This window comes from Pelmatolapia mariae, linkage group LG12 (assembly GCF_036321145.2).
Source record: "Pelmatolapia mariae isolate MD_Pm_ZW linkage group LG12, Pm_UMD_F_2, whole genome shotgun sequence".
Classification (NCBI taxonomy): Eukaryota; Metazoa; Chordata; class Actinopteri; order Cichliformes; family Cichlidae; genus Pelmatolapia; species Pelmatolapia mariae.
Window position 1 is genome coordinate 4,032,891 of NC_086237.1, and position 20,209 is coordinate 4,053,099.

General features: G+C 41.0%; 2 long non-coding RNA genes across 2 annotated transcripts in view; one reads left to right on the forward strand and one right to left on the reverse strand.

Annotated features, from left to right (window-relative positions):
* Positions 1–20,209, reverse strand: part of LOC134638514 (uncharacterized) — a 72,378-nt gene that overhangs the window by 15,013 nt on the left and 37,156 nt on the right. The window lies entirely within an intron of this gene.
* On the forward strand, positions 627–20,072 carry LOC134639166 (uncharacterized). Its single transcript, XR_010573896.1, has 3 exons — positions 627–659; positions 19,258–19,308; positions 19,492–20,072. It is a non-coding gene; the product is annotated as an uncharacterized LOC134639166 (long non-coding RNA).

Here is a 20,209-nt window from a genome sequence, read left to right on the forward strand (position 1 = left end):
TACAGATGTAATAGATATGCAGCTGGTCTCTAGCCACATAAATGAAAGGGAATTAGGCAGAACTGTGTTCTTCTTGGCTACCATATTTAAGACAGCAGTTGCCAGCAACTTCCACAAATAACTGCCTGCTGTGTTTTTAATTTATAAATTGTACAATTATCAGTATTGGAAGACTTAATTACACACTAATCAATAGATATTTGTACAATATTATTTTTTCTATCAAATAAACTGAAACATTAATAAATGTACCTTTCAAACTATGGGATAAAAATGACTATAACTTAGATTATGGAGCACGTTTTGATCTGCATTTTATTTTTACTAATTTTATTTATTTATTTATTTATTTTGCAATAATTAAAGGTCTTTCGCAGATGCCTACACAGTTGTCCGTTGACCAATTCTCCATTCAGCACTATGCACTAAAAGCACAATAAGTGAAGCATGTTGCAGCCTGCTCCCTAGAACAGTGAATTATCAATTAAAATCATCAGGAAGGCACAGTGATAATTTTCTTTGTTCTACTGTACCAGCTGGTTAGTACCTACCTGTATTATGCACTGGTGCCTTATTTTCTCTGATTTTATCTTCTTGAAGTTGTTTGTCTAATAACTCATATTTCCCACAGTGTGACCTCATGGCAACTACAGTAACTGGTGAGTTCAATCAGATTTTATAACTAATGCTAATAAATGACTGCATCTCCCTTTCTGTAGACAAAAGTGTGTGTTGTTGTAATAGCTTTCTGTTTTTGTGAAAGAAAAAAATCTGAAGCATCATAATATGCCACTTATCCCTTTCATGCATGAATTATGACAACCTCAATCCAGAGTTTTTTCTTAAGTATTTTTATTCATCTTTAGGCATGAAAAACATTTTTGAACTTCAGTTTTGTAAACATGTCCACTTAGGTGGACAAAACTGGCTGACCAGTGGGTGGCAGGGTATAGAGTGACACATCAGTGTCCATTGTAGTGGTTTATGTGCAAATATACCATCAACACTGACACAAATACAAGAAATCAGCCTTTGAATAGCTGTCCACTGTAGTGACCAAAATGCATGAAAGGGTTAATTAATCTTTTTATAGAATGAAGAGTACAACTTGTTTGTTAGGTAACATGATAGCTGATAGATTTTTTTTAATCTAGTTTATCCATCAATGGATAAAAACTGCACACAGTGTTGAAATTAAGTCTGTCTGTGGGCTTTTCTTTCTAGTTTGAGGTTTTCTTTCAGTTCCATCCTCATTTTTCTGATTGGTGGTGCTCTCACTGCACTCGTTTCACTTCCTTTTCCTGTTGAAGTGCAACCTGGTGCATATTTGTATCTGAACTAGATTTCTAGATATCTTACCATTACCAAATTCCATGTATTTTGTCATGTTCAACTTGACTAATTTATTTATATAAAACTATTTGTTTCTATTTGTTTGATTAATCTCTCAACACAAAGTAATACAACACTGAACTAACTAAATCAAACCATAATGACTACTAAAATCTACACTGAAAAAAAAAGTTCTTTCAATTTACTTGATTTTATTGTGTACATCGGTCCCACATAATATGAATAAGTATGACTGACTTAATTTTCCACTTTCCCTCAAGTAATTAATGCTTGTCAAATGAAAGTATTTTATTTACATCAGATTACTTTAAAAAATCATGTTTGATGTACTAATATTAATCTGTTACCATAATATCAATGTATTGCATAATGTCAATATATTTTAATGTGTAACACCAACTTATTTTTGATTGCCAGTGGTACGCAATGATATTGTGTAATGTATACACATTGCAATTATGTTCCTGCAACACAAATTATGGCTTTAAATCCTACTTAATTTTTTCAATTTAAATATTAACTGATCATTATTGACAAAAAAGGCAAAGACTGTGAGTGCTGCTGAACAATTCACCTTTATTAAACTTTAACAGCAGTGAAAGCAGCAAGCTGCCATAAACAAGCCCAAAATCACATCCATATAAACCTGTTAACACATTTTTAAAGATAGCCTGCAGAAATAACTAAAAGAAAAATTTAAAACATTTGCAAATATTTCACAAAAAAATGACCTTAGCAGCAAATAAAAGAAAGTGCTTATAGATGATCCTGTCATTTCTTACATATAACATTTGTATTAATTACATAACTGAAAATTTAAACTAAATTAAGACTACCTGACAAAAAAGCAACACGCTTTTATGAATAAACAGATTTACACAAATATAACTTGTGTATTATTTGATAACAGTTTCAGTTTCTGTACAAGTATTTACCTGTACAAAATTTCAACTAAGTTGAGCCTTAAATGACATTGTTACATAACTAATACCAAACACCTATATGAATTTAAATCTTCCTTTTAAACATATAAGCAGGACATTAAGGTTGACTCAGAACATGTTGCTAAAAATCGTCAGTAAAAATTTCTTACAACATGATACCAAAAGGAAAAATCATCCTGCATTGCAGTCACATGAGGGGAAAGCAATAAAAACATAAGCAGTATAACGTTACTGAACACAAAATGAAAAACTGCAAAGAATTGCAGAAGTGCTGTCTTTGACTTCTCAATGAAACAGGTGGTTTTTAAAAGCAAGAACTTTAGAGAGTTTAGCTCCATCCAGTTCCATGAAAACCTTCTGGAAAACGTCAAAGGTGTAGCGGAGGTCAGCAGGGTAGGCAAGGTTTAATGCATACATGAGTCCAAATAGCATTATCACAGCAAATGCTACATTATCCAAATTTTTCACCACCCTGATGCCTGCAAGGACAACTCTTGTTCATCTGCTGAAGCTTGCTCTTTAAGAAGATAAATTCGAACAGTGGTGTCTTCAACAGTCTCATTGATGGCACGTTCTTCCATGCCCTGTAAAAAAGAAGCCATGTTAGTGATTTCATGCCAAGTAAGTAATATGACACTGTGGAAAGTTCGAAAAAAAAGAAAAAAAAAAGACAAGTACATACCACATACTCCCGGATAAGCATGCCAGGGTCTTCACCCATGTAGATACACACTCCCTTGACACACTCACGTCCAGTATCAACATCTTCTCACTGAAATGAAATGTATGTAATTAGCATCTTCATTCAGCCCTTGTCCTTGATTTAAGTTTTAATAGTGTACTTTACATGAATGTTTTTAAAGTAAAGGCACACAAATTAATAAAGATAAGTTGACAAAGTGAAGGTTAAAAAAACAAGCAGATGTAATAGTACAAAATGAGAGAATTTATCATGGGAAAACATTTAAAATCTTCCACAATTATAAAGTTTCATCCAAAGAGGATCATGTTAAGTGAGTGTTAAGGCTTTATCACTTACATTATCCATTTGTGCCACAATTCTTTTCAGTATTAGTCCAAGCTCTCGTGAGATCCTCAGTTGACTCAGTCGCTCCATTAGAGAGTGAGCCTTCGACAGGCTCCGTCAGCCAAGACAGTCTTTAGGACCACAGGACTGTAGGCAAAAAATAATTACATATCAGACATTCAGAAAGAATCATTTCAGTTTAGTTTTCATACAGCTATCCATACCCAATAGTCAAAGGTATAAAGATCAGGCATAAAAAAAGAAGAATTAATCTAATGAAATACATGCAACTGAACCTTTTAAATTATCTGAACACCTTTTGTTTCTATATGCCTTTTTAAAGTCACAATGTGGACTGATCCAATCTTATAGTCAACCAGTGGATGAGTATCAAGGAGTTCACAGAGTGAAATGAGAGTGAATATTCTTGTGGATACTGGGCTGAGCTCAAAAGCTCTGTCGTGCTCTGTACCAGCCACCAAGCTCTCTGACGATGTAGAATATGCTGTGGTACAATGCAGATATGGTTTTTCAGTATTCTGGCAATCCACCTGCTGCCCTTGATGATACAGCTGAGACCTCTAATTCAGACTTGCCAAGAGATGGGGAGTTTAGATGGTAAGCTATCATCATCTGATGTTTTGACTTCTGTAATCATAAAGGTGAAAATTCCACCATTACAAAAATCTTTAATTTTAATTGAAAAAAGGTATTCCAGTCCAGAAGAGCATTAATGGTTTCTTTAAAGCACCAATCTTTCTCTCATTTATACATAATGTTTTGAGAAGCAGCTCACATATGTTCCACACAAAGTAGGAAAAGAATGGGTGGGGGAGGGTCCTAATTTTTGTTAAGACAATGTTGGAAAATTCACAATACATCCCTTAATAAGACACTCTGTTGAACAAACGTATCTCCTTGTAAATATCTGCTGTATTATTTGGGCTTGACCAATAGAATAGTCAAGTAAGTGACACTTCACCTAAAACAATGACTAAATGGAAAAATGATTTGGTATTTATGGGCACAGGTTCTTAAACCCACGTCTAAGGTGGCAGGATCCTTATTATAACTGGAGTGCATGTCAGCAGCAAGAATTAAGGTATGGCACTGTGGCGCTCCCAGCTTCTTAAACTCTGACGGTTACAGCCAGACTAATTAGCCACTGTAGCCATAACTAGCACCAGTAACACAAACACTATTGCGCTCTCTCAGTGATGTTTTAACTTGCTAAGCCATCAAAAACGCCAGTGCTCTCTGTCACATACCTAAATTCCATATCTGACCGACAACAGCTGCTTTCTCCCGACTATGTGCAATTTGTTACTATTTTTCAGCTTTAGCCACAAAGCTAATACTAACTTTAACTAGCACTGTAAAAACAACATGTAGATGCATTACAGATTACTTTTACTATAGCATGCACTAGAACAATTCTGTGAAAACGTACCCAACTAAAACAAATGTATTTAGATTACTTACCTTCTCAGCATGCCTGACTCAGTGCCAAAGGTTGCATGTGGCTAAACAGTCTTCCAGAATCTGGCGGTCAATTGCGCTCTCCTTAAATTATGTTGTTGTCTTATTGGATAAGACTAAGTCTTATTATCCAATCATATTTAGTTGTTGTCTTTGAATATATTGCATCATTTCCAGTTGTGGTCAAACATGATTACAATGGTTTTAGTATTCTAATTTAGTCACTTTAAATCAATGCAAGAAAAATGAGGAGTCTCAGTATTGTTTATAATCAAGTAAATGGTGCTTTATTCAATCGTGTAAATAAGAGAAACATGAAAGGCTTGTGTAGCATTAACTAAATTCATTTGTGCAAATTCAAAAGCCTGCCAATTCCCATCTTTTCAGTGTACAAGAAATGAAGAGTCTACACAAAATGGAATGTACAAACGATCACAAAAGATCAGAGTCTAATACTAAGTCTATACAATTAACCAAAAGAACCTATAAAACACATAACAGTAACACAATTTGAAAATTCAGGACACAAGGTAATAACCTAGAAACTAAATGATGATTAGCAAAGAAATACAGAAACTCATCTGTAAGGATAACCTAAAATGTAGGACTTCAATGAATAAGCAAACTCCAGCCTGAAAGGTTATGTCACGAACACAATCCCCACAGACACAGCAGCCAGGGAAGCAGAAGAACATCACATCAAGAAGGCCCTGAGTAAATGTGGTTATCCCAGCTGGACTTTTGTCAAAGCTGGAAAGGCACCTAAAGAAAGCTCCAGCCGATCCAGGAGAGAAGGACAACCGCTGCCTAAGCAAAAACCCTCAGTGATCCCGTATGTGTCAGGAGTATGCATATACATATGCAGAACAGCTAAGAAGCAGTTTTTCTAAACATCGCGTCTCTGTGGCTTTAAAACCCCAAAACACGCTGTGCCAAAAGTGCACACAACCTGTCCAGGTCAGAACATCCTGGACAGGGAGGGATGCTTGTTTGAGTGCCGAGTCAAGGAGGCCATTTACGTGAAAAGGGAAAGACCATCTCTGAATCGAGGAGGGGGCCTAAGGGTACATCTTTCGCCATCTTACAATGCTGTGATTGCAGCCATTCCACATTTGACCTGAAATCCAATGGTCTTTGATCAATGGTCATGAGAACGTGCATATTAATGATCAAGGAACTGACCTCCCAGCCCATTGTTCCTTCAATGGGCTGGTTTCAGTCATTGTGGAAATGTACTGTTTATAAGGTTGGGGAAACCTGCGTCAGCTGAGACTGAAGAAGTCACTTGAATGTGTGACGAAACATTTCTCCCACTGAAAACGTTACGTCCAGATGAACAGAATCAACCTTTTGGGGCTAAAGTTTAAACAATATCACAATCTGAAAAAAATAAATTCACAAAAATTAGAAGCTCAGGGACCATGGTGTTTAATTTGTCAATAATATCATTCATGTTATTGATAATCTTGTCATTGCCAGTAAAATATAGAGGATAATTACTCTTTCTTGGGTGGTTTTTAATTATGCTGCTTAATATACACCATGTACCTTCAATATTATTTTACTATCTTCTAATAATTTACTGCAGAATTGCTTTTAAATAATTCTCACAATATCCATCCATCCATCTTCTTTCGCTTATTCAATTCAATTCAATTTTATTTATACAGCACCAAATCACAACAACAGTCGCCTCAAGGCGCTTTATATTGTAAGGTAGACCCTACAATAATACATAAAGAGAAAAACCCAACAGTCATATGACCCCCTATGAGCAAGAAATTTGGTGATAGTGGGAAGGAAAAACTCCCTTTTAACCGGAAGAAACCTCCAGCAGAACCAGGCTCAGGGAGGGGCGGGGCCATCTGCTGCGACCGGTTGGGGTGAGAGAAGGAAAACAGGATAAAGACATGCTGTGGAAGAGAGACAGAGATTGATAACAAGTGTGATTCAGCAGAGAGGGCCCGCGACCGGGCTGGGTCTTGTTCTTTCGGTCACTACCCACAGCTCGTGACCATAGGTGAGAGTAGGAATGTAGATCAACCGGTAAATTGAGAGCTTCGCTTTTACACTCAGCTCTCTCTTCATCACAATAGACCAGTACAGCATCCGTATCACTGCAGCTGCAGCACCAATCTGTCTTTCGATGTCCCACTCCCTTCTCCAGTCACTCGCGAAGAAGACCACGAGATACTTAGACTCCTCCACTTGGGGCAGGAACTCGTCCCTGACTCGGAGTGGGCACTCCACCCTTTTCTGGCTGAGGACCATGGCCTCAGATTTGGAGGTCTAGATTCTCATTCCCACTGCTTCATGCTCAGCTGCGAACCATTCCAAGGCGAGCTGGAGGCCATCACCTGATGAAGCCAACAGAACCACATAATCCGCGAAAAGTAGAGATGAGATTCTGAGACCACCCAAGTGAAAGCTTTCTGCCACTTAGCTATGCCTAGAAATTCTGTCCATAAAAATGATGAACACAATCGGTGACCAAGGGCAGCCCTGGGGGAGCCCATCCCCGTCAAGGAATGAGTCCGACTTATTGCCGGCTATGCGGACCAAGCTCTTACAATGGTTGTATAAGGATTGAATGGCCCGTAGCAATGGGCCAGACATACACCCCACAGGACATCCCGAGGGAACGGTTGAATGCCTTCTCGAAGTCCACAAAACACATGTAGACTGGTTGGGCAAACTCCCATGTGTAACCCGTCTGCAAGTTACGCCTGTCTATGCGTTGTGTTCTGGTGTGAAAGTAAGAGGCAGGAGACAGCACTGGCTCTTTACTGCACACCTGCAACACAGAAATAAAGGTCTGAGCTGTGCGTGTCGCGCACCTGCCAGGAAACCTCTCCTCTGGCCATGCTGAAAGGAGCTGTGCCTGCAGTTTTATTAATGCCACAATAATACAGTAAATAAAATCAAATACAACAATTTGTTGTGAAATATTAACTTAAGCTCTCAAAAAAACAACAACAACAAGCACAAAATAAATAATATATCAATGATAAATCAGTAAAAAACAACTTATAAGAACAATAAACCAAATAGTTCAAAAACAAATAAACAATGAGACAAATACAGTTTAATAACCAGGACCCAATATTTTGGTACTTATAGTTCAAACCTTATATCAAAATACAATTAAATTAATAAAATCCATCAAGCAATAAAAACTGACAATAAAAGCAATCACTGAAAAACTGCATCCCCAAAACATAAAAACATCTCTATACCTGCAACACAGAAATAAAGGTCTGAGCTTTGCGTGTCACGCGCCTGCCAGGACACCTCTCCTGACAAAGAAAAAAAAAGTGCACGTTGTTAAAAAAAAACTGCAGCGAGTCCGTTCACCTGCCGCTAACCACCAGGCTAACTTAGCATGCTAACATTACAGCTGCTTTCTCGGCTAAAACTCATTAAAATCTTAAATTAGCAAACTCCGCCCTCCACAAAACCTACACCAAACGAGTTTCTTAATAATAAACAGAGCTGTGACCGGGGCACACATGCACGTGCCTACGTCACCACGCAGCGCACACGAACACGAACACGAACATACACAGACTCAGATAACATAGGTAGGAGATTGAGATGCAAAATTAGATTTTTTTTTTTTAAAAAGGGTGTTTTGGTGAGATTCACAAATATTTAACACATATGCTACACATGCACCCTCCTTGAGAGGATAAAGAGCTGATCCAGTGTTCCATGACGGGGACAAAAACTGCATTGTTCCTCCTGTATCCGAAGTTCTACTAACGGATGGACTCTCTTTTCCAAAACCCTGGAATAGACCTTCCCAGGGAGGCTGAGGGGTGTGATTCCCCTGTAATTGGAACACACCCTCTGGTCCCCTTTCTTAAAGATGGGAACCACCACCCCAGTCTGCCAATCCAGGGGTACCGTCCATTGATCTCCACACAACATTGTAGAGGCGTGTCAACCAAGACAGCCCCACAACGTCCAGACCCTTCAAGAACTTGGGGCAGACCTAAACCACCCCAGGGGCTCTGCTACCAACGAGTTGATTAACTGCCTCAGTGACCTCGCCCCCTGCTGATTTCCCACTTGAAATCAGCAGCACTCCACCTGCACTATACACAGTGCAGGTAGAACACCACTTTCCCCCTCCTGAGTCACCTGATGGTTTGCCAGAATCTCTTTGAGGCAGTCAAAAAGTCTTTTTTCATGCCCTCTCTGAACTCCTTCCACACCCGAGTCTTTGCTTCAGCCATTGCCCGCGCCGCGTTCTACTTGACCTGTTGGTACCTATCAGCTGCCTCCGAAGTCCCACAGGCTAAGCAAGCCTGAAAGGACTTCTTCTTCAGCTTGGCGGCTCCCCTCACCTCCGGTGTCCACCATGTGGTTCGGGGGTTATCACCACAACAGACACCAACAACCTTTCGGCTGCAGCTCATTGCAGCGGCTTCGGCAATGGAGATGCTGAACATGATCCATTCGGACTCAATGTCCCCAGTCTCATTTTGAATGCTGTTGAAGATCTGCCAGAGGTGTGCGTTGAGGACCTCGCGGACTGGGGCCTCTGCTAGGCATTCCCAGCACACCCTCGCTATACATTTAGGTGCGCCAGGTCTGTCCAGCGTCCTCACCAGCCGCCGGATCTAATTCACCACCAGGTGGTGATCAGTTGACAGTTCAGCCCCTCTCTTTACCCGAGTGTCCAGAACATATGGCCTTAGGTCTGGTGATAGGATTACAAAATCGATCATCGACCTGGGGCCTAGAGCGTCCTGGTGCCACGTGCACCTATGGACACTCTTATGTTCGAACATGGTGGTTTGCACAGAAGTCCAATAACAAATATAAAAATAACAAAACACCGTTCGGGTTCAGATCTGGTAGGCCGTTCCTCCCAGTCACGCCCCTCCAGGTCTCGCTATCATTGCCCACGTGATCATTGACGTCTCCCAGTAGAACAACAGAGTCCCCAGGCAGAGCACCGTCGAGCACCCCACCCAGGGACTCCAAGAAGGCTGGGTACTCTGAAAATCCACTCAGTGCATAAGCACAGATGACGGTCAGGACCCGTTCCCTGACCCGGAGGCGCAGGGAACAAACCCTTTTGTCCACTGGGAGAAACCTCAACATACAGGCAGCAAGTCGAGGAGATACCAGTATATACCTCAGTGAATCGCTTCCTTATCATGGTGGAGGGGTTTGGGTGTCCCAGGGATCCCAGGGGCTATGTTGTCCATGGGCTTTTGCCCCTTGGTAGGGTCTCCCACGGCAAATTGGTCGTGGGTGAGGGACCAGACAAAGAGCGATTCACAAAACTCCTATGAGAAGACCATCGAGGGAACAGTTCACCCTGACCGGGATAGGGTTACCGGGGCCCTGCTTTGGAGCCAAGCCTGTGAGGGTGCCCAAGGGCGAGCGTCTGGTGGCCAGGCCTTAGTCCATGGGGCCCGGCCGGGCACACCCAGAAAAAGGGACATGGGCCCATCTTCCTGCAGGTCCACCACCCGCAAGAGGCAGTGCGTGAGGTTGAGAGGTCCCGGCTAGATATAGTCAGGCTCAGCTCAACGCAAGGCTTGGGCTGTGGAACCAGTCTCCTGGAGAGGGGCTGGACTCTGTCTCAGTCTGGAGTTGCCCCTGGTGAGAGGTGATGGTCTGAGGTGGGTATCCAGGTATCTCTGGTATTCTCATAATTGTTAAATTATTTTCATATTTCTTATATCTATTTTAAAATTTTTATTTTGATATCTTGGAAAGTTTCTATACAATCTATTTCCTTTTTACATGCATTTTATTTATTTATTTTTATTTATTTATTTATTTAGAAAGAGGGGCAATACATATTAATGAACATTTTCACAAATATGCCAGATTATAGCCTTGGGCTAATTTCCATCTGCAGACCCTCTGGCAGGTGGTATTGAACACAAGTTAGTAAAAACATACAGAAACACTATTTACAGGTCACGTGACAAGGACAAAAACAGTGATCACATTATACTAGAACAAACAATGACAATAAGAGTGGACACAGAGGACAGTATAGATAACAATAACGGAAACACATCAATTATATTGCACAAACCCCAGTATTGCACATGCCCTGACTGTCGTGATATTGCGCTCACCCATTACACTAATAGTTGTTTCCCTTTTTGTAATACACTGACTCTTTTTCCCGTCCAATATAAAGCATGATTATTAAACATGATCACATGTTTGTGTGTCCCTCAGCCGCCCTTTTAAGTGACTCTTAAAGATGGGTAGACTTGTACTTTCCCTCACTGACAGAGGAAGACTATTCCAGAAGCTCACTCCCTGATATGACAGAGCATTCTGTGAAAAGGTGGTCCGTCTGAATGTCAATTCACAATCACCTCCAACAGTGGCTCGAGTCAGTCGAGACACGGCAACACTGCTAGACTTTTGTTTAATAAAATCACTCATTGGTGGAGGCGCCAGATCATGTATAACTTTGTATATTAGACAGGCAGATTTAAATAATTTGAAATTAGTAAAATTTAAAAACTTGTATTTATCTAAAATTTGACAATGGTGATATGAAAAAGGTTTTTTATCTAATATTTCCAATGCTCTTTTGTAGCATACTTGATTGGCCCAATAGCAGCAGAGTTCGTATAGGACCAATTTGTAATACAATATTCAATATGAGCCAGTATCATAGAGTGCAGGAATGTAATCGCTGCTGTGTCTGTTAATGATGTGCGGATATGTCTAAAGTTCTGTATATTAACATTTACAGTTTTCACTACTTTTTTTAACATGTTTTTTAAAGGATAATTTAATAGCACTCCCAAATACTTAAATTCCTCAACATTAATTAGTTCTTCTGCACCCAAGCAAACTTTTACTGCAGCCAGTTGTTATAGGTTTACTAAAAAACACTGATACGGTCTTTTTAAAATTAAGGCACAGGCATGAGTCATTCAGCCATTTTTGTAAATCATGTAATGCCAGTGAAAGCTGATGGGCTGCATCATCAGCAGTTTTAGCTTGTGTAAAAATTACCGTATCATCAGCATACATAATCGTGTCCACATTTTTGCACACATTGGGCAAGTCATTTACATAAAGTGAAAATAACAGGGGGCCTAGAATTGAACCCTGGGGGACACCTTGCGTACAGTAAAGATAGGGTGACTTGCTATTCTTTATTTGCACGCATTGTTTTCTATCTGATAGATAAGACTGTATCCATTTAACAGTGTGATTACTAAAGTTTAATGTTGACAGTCTAGACAGGAGCTTAAGATGATTCACAGTGTCAAACGCATGCTTGAAATCAAGAAAAACAGCCGCAACATAACTGCTCTTGTCTAAGCAAGATTTCACTCTCTCAACAAAAACACAGACAGCCGTTTCAGTTGAATGAAGAGTGCGAAATCCAAATTGCATAGGGTGCAAACCCGGATTCGAGTCATTAAGATGTTTGATGATAGAATTAGCAACCCACTTTTCTGCCATCTTTGAAAAGATAGGGAGTATGCTAATAGGTCGATAATTAGCAGGGTCTGATTTATCACCCGATTTATAAATTGATGTAACTTTTGCCACCTTCCAATTCAGGGGAACGACTGCCTGTGTGATTGATAAATTATTAAGATGGGTCACAGGCACCAAAAGACAACATTTATAATGCTTCAAGAAATTGGTATCAAATCCAAACTCACCCCTTGCTTTAGAACTTCTTAATTTAGAGATTATATTTTCTACTTCATTTTCTGTAATTTTCTGAATATTGAACTTTGAATCTGGAGAAGAAACATCCTTTTTGGTGTCGGTATTCCCAATATTTTGTTGAGTGTCACAAGAATTAGAAAACAATTGTGCAATTTCATTAATGGTACTTTGGAAAAAATCATTTAATTTAGTAGCTAGGCTGAGAGGCTCTGATACCTAGCGAAATTTCAGGGTGCTGGCAAGATGGACTTTTGGCCATTTACAATAGAAATGTGCTTAGAAAGGCTCATTCTATTATTAATTGTTTGAACCATCCACTTCACAGTGAGTTTGAGTTGTTGCCTTCCGGCCGCCGTTTTAGAGTACCTGTGAAGAAGACTAAAAGACTCCAGGTCTCTTTTATCCCCACTGCATCTTGTCTCCTCAATGGCAAATAACTGTCCTCGGACTTTCTATCACTATTATTGTCATTATTATTTTATAGTATTGTTCTGTTTATTTTTATCCTGCTGCTAAACTAATTTTCCCTTGTGGGACAATAAAGAAATTGAATTGAATTGAATTGAATACCATTTCATTGGCAAATTTAAGTTCAAGGTCTGTATCAGCATTATGCTTACTGTTACCAAGGAGTTTGTTAATATTTTCCCAAATTAGCTTACAGTTTCCTTTGGCGCTATTAATTACAGTCATGAAAAAATTTGCTTTTGCCATTCTCAAAGTTTGTGTGACTTCATTCCTTGCAAATATAAAATTTAATTGATCAGTATTTAATCCAGATAGTAACGATTTTTTAAGTAACTGGTCTCTGAGTCTCATAAGCTGTTTACACTCAGTATTAATCCAAGGCAAGGAATAAACTCATTTCTTTAAATGGCTCTCTTTCTGAAACTGTGACAAGACCCCTTTAATAGCAGAGTATAATAGATCACAACATTTATTAGTGTCATTATAGGATAGTATGCTAGTCCAATTAAAATTATTTAGAGGTGCCATTAAATGTTGCTCTTGACTATTTGGAATAAATGTTTTTTTTTATATTCATGCTTTTACTGACACATCTCAGTCGCTTTTTAGTCAGCTTTCTAGAGAAGAATATTGCATTGTGGTCAGACAAGCCAGTCAAAAAGTTATGTTTTTATCATTCTATCCAGTTTGTTAGAAAACACCAGGTCTATTAGAGTTCTAGAGCGATTTGTTATTCTAGTGGGATCATTGATCATTTGTGTTAAACCAAAATTATCTGTAATTTCTTTTAGTTTCTTTCTGTCGCTTTTGTTATCCCAATTTACATTTAAGTCTCCCATTAGGATAAGTTCATTGTTGAAGTCGCAAGAATTCAGAAGTGCCTTGAATTGGTCATAAAAATCTACTTTTGCCAAATGTGGGCGATAAAGACATAAAACAGTAAATGAGATTTCTGCTGAGAGTGACACTTTAACTCCAACACATTCAACAGAGATTTCATTGGGCCAGATTATTTGTGTACATTTTAGAGAGTCCTTCATATACAATAACACCCCTCCCCCCTTTCCTTGATGCCTATCTTTTCTGAAGACATGGTAGCCTTGTAGAGTTACCAGTGCTTGTGGAGAAGAGGGTTTGAGCCAAGTTTCCGAAAGTCCCATGAAATCAACATTTGAATTAATGAGAAGATGTTCCAGTTGTTCCCTCTTAGGGGCCATGCTGCGTATGTTCAGATGGCCACCTAGGAGCCCTTTGTCTTTACACTGTGGATCCCATATAGTCCTAGCTTGATTAAGAGTCCAAAATAACTTAAACGATCGATGCTAAATAAACACAGGGTTCCTCTGTATACACATGGGTATGATAGGTTGTGTTGACTTACTAGGTTTAGTTGTAATCGGGACCTGCAATGATGGTGTTAGCCCAGGAAGCTGCTGTAGCCCAGGTGGCAGTGATGGTGTTAGTCCAGGAGGTTGCTGTAGCCCCGGTAGCAGTGATGGTGTTAGCCCTGGAAGCTGCTGTAGCCCTGGTAGCAGTGATGATGTTAGTCCCGGAGGCTGCTGTAGCCCCGGTAGCAGTGATGGTGTTAGCGCAGGACACTGCTGTAGCCCAGGTGGCAGTGATGGTGTAAGACAAGGAAGCTGCTGTAGCCTTGGTAGCAGTGATAGTGTTAACCCAGGAAGCTGCTGTAGCCCAGGTAGCAGTGCCTGTGTTAGCCCACGGTGCTGCTGTAGCCCAGGTAACAGTGATGGTGTTAGCCTAGGAAGCTGCTGTAACCTAGGGAACTGCTGTAGCCCAGGTAGCAGTGATGGTGTTAGACCAGGGAGCTGCTCTAGCCGAGGTAGCAGTGATGGTGTTAGCCCAGGAGGCTGCTGTAGCCCCGGTAGCAGCGATGGTGTTAGCCCTGGAAGCTGCTGTAGCCCTGGTAGCAGTGATGATGTTAGTCCCGGAGGCTGCTGTAGCCCCGGTAGCAGTGATGGTGTTAGCGCAGGACACTGCTGTAGCCCAGGTGGCAGTGATGGTGTAAGACAAGGAGGCTGCTGTAGCCTTGGTAGCAGTGATAGTGTTAACCCAGGAAGCTGCTGTAGCCCAGGTAGCAGTGCCTGTGTTAGCCCACGGTGCTGCTGTAGCCCAGGTAACAGTGATGGTGTTAGCCTAGGAAGCTGCTGTAACCTAGGGAACTGCTGTAGCCCAGGTAGCAGTGATGGTGTTAGACCAGGGAGCTGCTCTAGCCGAGGTAGCAGTGATGGTGTTAGCCCAGGAGGCTGCTGTAGCCCCGGTAGCAGCGATGGTGTTAGCCCCGGAAGCTGCTGTAGCCCTGGTAGCAGTGATGATGTTAGTCCCGGAGGCTGCTGTAGCCCCGGTAGCAGTGATGGTGTTAGCGCAGGACACTGCTGTAGCCCAGGTGGCAGTGATGGTGTAAGACAAAGAAGCTGCTGTAGCCTTGGTAGCAGTGATAGTGTTAACCCAGGAAGCTGCTGTAGCCCAGGTAGCAGTGCCTGTGTTAGCCCACGGTGCTGCTGTAGCCCAGGTAACAGTGATGGTGTTAGCCTAGGAAGCTGCTGTAACCTAGGGAACTGCTGTAGCCCAGGTAGCAGTGATGGTGTTAGACCAGGGAGCTGCTCTAGCCGAGGTAGCAGTGATGGTGTTAGCCCAGGGTGCTGCTGTAACCAAGGTAGCAGTGATGGTGTTAGCCCAGGGAGCTGCTGTAGCCAAGGTAGCAGTGATGGTGTTAGCCCAGGGAGCTGCTGTAGCCCAGGTAGCAGTGATGGTGTTAGCCCAGGGAGCTGCTGTAGCCAAGGTAGCAGTCATGGTGTTAGCCCAGGGAGCTGCTGTAGCCAAGGTAGCAGTGATGGTGTTAGCCCAGGGAGCTGCTGCAACTGTAGCACAGGACTTGAAACAGGTCCGGGGTTTCGCTCAACATCGCCAGCCAGAAGTATTATCATCAAGAGATTCACAACCCCCAGGAATGATCTAGATACCGTTTTAACATGTTTACCTGGGGGCGGCCTAGCATGTCCACAATCCAGGATTCTTGAATATAAAAGATGTTGGCTCCTCTTGGCTGGGTGGAGAGTTAAATTAACCATTTTCCATGGATATGTTAAGCTCAAGAGGAGGTAGAAAGACAAGAAGAGACCAAACAAACATGGCAAAATCCAAGGGTTTTTGATATATTTTTTTGGCAAACAAACAGGACCTGCCTGACTCTGTGGCTTCACCCTGGCGGCCATCTTCATTTTTGTCTTCTTCTTCTTCTTCTTCTTTATAGGGTTTACTGGTGGTTGGCAAACAGCAAAATGGTGCATTACCGCCACCAACTGGTGTGGAGTGTGGACCGAAATGACAAAAAAAAAAAATTCAAATTCTCCCGAACAAATGGGTCTGCCTTAAAAATCAAAATACAGCCCGATAACTTTCACTTACAGAGGTCGTGCGAAACAAATTAATCAAGTCCAACTTCACTTCCATATCGTCCAGCTTTTTGATCAGTTGTCTCCTTTCAATATCATACGTCTGACACTCCAAAAGTTGATTCTGTTCATCTGGACGTAGCGTTTTGTGGGAGAAACATTTCATCACTCATCCAAGTGACTTCTTCAGTCTCAGCTGACTGCAGGTTTCCCCAAACCTTATAAACAGTACATTTGCATAATGACTGAAACCAGCCCACTGAAGGAACAATGGACTGTGAGGTGAGTTCCTTAATCATAATATGCAAATTCTCATGACCATTGATCAACAACCACTGACCAAAACCCACTGATCAAAGACCACTGATCAATGGCCATGAGTACCATTCACAGAGAGTTGGGGAATGGCTGCAATCACAGCGTTGTAAGATGGCGAAAGATGTACTCTTAGGCCCCCTCCTCGATTCAGAGATGGTCTTTCCCTTTTCACGTAAATGGCCTCCTTGACTCCGCCCTCAAACCAGCGTTCCTCCCTGTCCAGGATGTGTACATCCTCATCATTGAAAGAGTGTCCACTGGCCTGTAGGTGTAAATAGACTGCAGAGTCCTGGCCTGACGAGGTGGCTCTTCTGTGTTGTGCCATCCGCTTTGCCAGAGGTTGTTTGGTTTCCCCGATGTATAAATCCTGGCAATCCACTTAACAGCGTACACTATGCTACTCTGTTTGTGTCGGGGGACCCGATCCTTGGGGTGGACCAATTTTTGGCGTGAGAATTTGCATATTATGATTAAGGAACTGACCTCACAGCCCATTGTTCCTTCAGTGGGCTGGTTTCAGTCATTATGCAAATGTACTGTTTATAAGACTGGGGAAACCTGCAGTCAGCTGAGACTGAAGAAGTCACTTGGATGATTGACGAAATGTTTCTCCCACAAAACGCTACGTCCAGATGAACAGAATCAACTTTTGGAGATTTACTTTCCTGGATGATTGAGAATGCATCAAGACATACCTCTGACAATTCAAGAAAACATGTTCTGTTGTTTCCTGTTCTCTACTGCAGTCACACTCCCCTGTACAGTGTTTACCTATTAAAAACAATGTGCTATTTAAACCAGTGTGTCTGAATTTCAGTCGAGATATAATCGTCTCCTCTCTCCTGTTTCGGCCTGTACTTCTCATTTCCCCCACCTTCCTTTGGATTTTATAAAACCATTGCCCTTTCCTCTCTTCCTCCCATTGCTTTTGCCACCTTTCCTTCATTTTGTGTCGTATTCTACTCTTGAGTTCTGTCCTACTCACACTAATAACCATATCTAGCAGCGGTCTCCTTGTTCCGACTTTTGCTGTCCTATCTGCCATTTCATTTCCTTTAACTCCATGATGCGCTGGTACCCATAAGAATGTGACCATAAGACCCCCATCATAACAATTCTGAACAATGTTTGCTGGATCTCTATCAGAATGTCAGGTCTGCAGTCTGAGTGACAGTCTTGCAGACTGGCCAGTGAAGAGCTCGAGTCTGAACATATCACAGATCTTAGTGGTTTTGTTTCTTCAATCCACTGGACTGCTAACAATATTGAAACCATTTCACCTGTGTACACTGATAAATCATCACTGATCCTTTTCCCTATCTTGATATTAAATTCAGGGACAATAAATGCAATCCCACTTTGGGTGGCTGTATTCTTTGATGCATCTGTGTAGATTTTTACATAACTACAATACTAATTAATATATTCCTGTGCTGTATGTGAATTTAAGATAACACCCCTCTCCTTGTTCTTTTTGTTTAACAATGTGAAATCTACTACTGCATCAGAGAGCATCCATGGTAGTATCGTAGGCAACGGTACTGTTTGACTTACGTTTATCTTGTCCAGATTAAGGTCAGCTGCTTTCTGTCCCACTGTCCACCCAAAGCTTTTCAATTCCGTTTTCTCTTTTTCCCAGCACGGTTGGAAAACAGTTTTCGTCGGATGATCTTGACCATGTCCTTGTAAACTTGCCCAGTAATTCAATGTCAGTTGCTGTCTTCTTATTTGTAATGGCATTTCCCCCATTTCTACCTGTACTGCTGCTGCAGATGTTGTTTTGAATGCACCTGAGCAAAGTCTTAGCGCTTGATATTGGATACTATCCAACTTATGAAGACTTGTTCTGGCAGCAGAATTATGTACTATACACCCATAATCCAATACTGACCTAATCAACCCAGTATATATAGCTTTTAAAGATTTCCTATCAGCCCCCCAGTCAGTTCCCACTAAGCACCTCATTATATTCAACACTTTCTTGCATTTGTCTATTATTTTCTGAATATATACAGTCCATGTCACCCTTTCATCAAACCACAGCCCCAAAAATTTAAATTGTTTTACCCTTTGTAATTCTTGTCCGTATAATCTCACCCTGATGTCAACACCAACTCTTTTTCTTGTAAAAACCATTATTTTAGTCTTATCAGCTTAGAATTTAAACCCCCATTTATATGACCACTGTTCTATTTCTGTGATTGCCCTCTGTACTTTCTTTACCAAAAAGTCTAACCTTTGTCCTCTTGCCCACATTGCCCCATCGTCTGCAAAAAGTGAAAACCCCATCCCACCCTCTATGTTCTTAAACACATCTTTTATCAGCAGTGAAAACAATAACGAGCTAACTATGCTTCGTTGTGGCGTTCCATTTTCTATTGGCAAACTCTCCGAATAACTCCTCCCAATCTCTTCATTTTTTTCACAATCCTTTTTTTTTTACATTCACAACAACTTGTTTGGCTGGACAATTTTTGTCATTTTTTAAAAAATACCTAAAGAACTGTATCATGTGCTTTATTAACATTGTTTTTAGTCCTGTTCCAAAAATAATTTCAATCCATCCATTGCACAGAAGACCTGCGTCGCCAGACAGGAAGCAGCTTTGAAGTCCTGCCAGAAAACAGTGAGTCACACTGAGCTGTGTCAGCCTGAACTTAAAATATATGTAAATTTACAATAGTATGTTTGTGTACTCTGTTAGAACTAAAACCTCTGGATTTAAACCTCACTGAAACAAAAGGAGTCAATCTTCTGTATGCTCCATGTCTGTGTTTTGCTGCCTTTTCTAAATCTGTGTTTCCCACAGTGTCTGAGCTGAGGGTTGTTCTGCTGGGGAGCAGCTGGACTGAGAAAAAAGAAGTAGGAAATCTCTTACTGGGACAGACTGTGTTTAGCAGTAAGACTAAATGCTTTGTGAGAATTGGTGGACCACTGGGGGACAAAAAAATTGTTCTTATCATCACCCCCTACCTGCCTCCTCTCAACACCTTCCAAAATGATCTGACAGAGTTTATAAAAGAGTGTGCAAAACACTCTGCTCCTGGACCTCATGTGTTCCTGCTGCTTGTACAGCCTGAAAACTTTACAGAAGAACAAAATCAGAGACTCTGCAGAGTCCTTCAAGGATACAGTGATCAATCATTTGATCATTCACTGATACTGATCTCAGCACCCAGAGAGGAGAGCTCAGGTTCTGTGGAAGACTTCATGAAAAGTCCAGCATTAAATGAATTGATAAAAAAATGTAAATGCAGATACTTGAAGAGGAGCAACATTGAACTTCCAGAGCTGTTAACACATTTGGGTGAAATTACAAAGGACAACAATGGAGAACATGTGAGCTATGAAGCTTTTGAGGACACAGAACAGAATTTATCAGAAGATAAACAACCCCCGCCAAGAAAGGAGACGGAGACTCCTATCACTGATGCTGTTAAAGCTGCAGGTAAGATGAGAAACTTCTTCTGACAAAGATGACATACACAGAATATACAACATCTATGATTCAATAATCAGCACAGCAA